Below are 1,848 nucleotides of genomic sequence, written 5' to 3'. Positions count from 1 at the left end.
ACTTGAAATTTAAATACATTAAAAATAAAACTTAACAAGAATTTTTTTTTACATTTTTTATTTACATGAGTACTTTAACAAACCCACATATTAAACGTTTCTATCTGATCAAATGACTAATATTTCTTTCAGAATCATCAAAGAAATCAGATACTTCATAATGAGTGGTGTAATTTTCAGCAACATCATTTGAAACAAAATTTGTTTCCTTTTCTTTCTCATCCTTTTTCAAGAATGCTTGATAAAGATCAACTAGGTGCCTCGGAATACGACAGGTATGCGACCAATGCCCCTTTCCACCACAACGAAAATATTTATCCTCTGTTGATTTATTTTACCCATTGTTTCTTTCTTTATCCCACTTCTGGTGAGATCCTTTCTTGTGAATATAATTTTTCTTCCTTTCATAATTTTTCTTGTTACCAAAGCCTTTCCATTTACCTCTTCTGAAGTAATGATTCACTGCATTTACTTCAGAAAATGGGGTGGCGCCAGCTGGGCGTGCTTCATGATTTTTTAAAAGCAACTCATTGTTGCGTTCAGCAACAAAAAGGCAAGAAATTAGCTCAAAATATTTTTTAAATTCTTTTCTCGATACTGGTGCTGTAGGAGCACATTCGAGGCATGGAAAGTTGAGAAAGTTTTCTCTAACATGCCATTATTAGTTATCATTTCTCCACATAATTTCATTTGTAAGGTAATTCAGAACATTGCAGAATGGTATTCATTTATGGATTTAAAATTCTGTAGACGTAAGTGCGTCCACTTGTAACACCCTAACTATCAAAATGTCACGCTTTCGGCTGCGCCACTCTGATAGCTCGGGTATTACGATGACTCTTATAATATTTAATACTAAAATATGAGCCTGTTTAAAACTTAAATCGTGTTACCGCTCAAGAGACTTTTTAATAGATAACATACATCCATACAAATATCAATACTTACAAAGGATACCTATATATATACATATTAATAATTTTACAAGCATTACCTGATACAATTGCTATCCCTCTTACAGAATGTATATAAAGATAAAGGCGAGGGAAAACGTAATATTCTAAACAATACAATACATCATATAAACAGAAAATAGAATAAACTCTTCGTGACTTCCTTGTCCATATCCTAAAAAGGAAACACCTATAGGGGAGTGAGAACATTGTCTTCAAAAGGGTTCTCACTATACGGTTGCAGAATTACTATAATAGGATACGTGAAATTAAAACCGTTACAGTGATTAATAGCCGCCTTATGTATCTTTTCAAAATAAAAAATTTAATATCAAAATTCCGAAATTCTTTCTGGAAGAGAAAACTGTTAACTATTCAAAAATCCGAAAGCCTTTCTAAAAGTTTAGTTCTTCATGATTTTCTAAGCCAAAAACATAAACCAAACACGGCCTTCGACCCATCTCATAATCATTCATGACCCTAGGCCCAAACAATTCAATCCACAACCAATCCATCACAATCCACCAACAGAGTTTCAGTCGCAAACACAAGTAGAAAAGCTTAAGCACAAACAGGCAGTTACATCAAGTAGAACAATTAACAGTTAAACACAATCAATCACATAGGCTAACCAAGTATAATATGCACACCCAAACAATGTCACAAAGATGCATATGATGAATGCTTATCCTAATGGCTGATGAGTCTCATCTATCGGTTATAAAGCCAACCCGACAAGTCCTGGTAGCTAACCATTGGACTGTCCCTCTATCGTGCATCCCCAACTCGAGTTATTCACAATCATAATCATAATCACACAACACCCACACTAGTGTTTATCCATGGGGGCGAGCTCATCCGGAACTTTCACAGTGTCTGGCCACACTTATGACAT

This window comes from Arachis hypogaea, chromosome 14, assembly GCF_003086295.3.
Source record: "Arachis hypogaea cultivar Tifrunner chromosome 14, arahy.Tifrunner.gnm2.J5K5, whole genome shotgun sequence".
Lineage (NCBI taxonomy): Eukaryota > Viridiplantae > Streptophyta > Magnoliopsida > Fabales > Fabaceae > Arachis > Arachis hypogaea.
The sequence above is the reverse complement of the archived record's forward strand: the minus strand, read 5'-3'. Positions refer to the sequence as shown.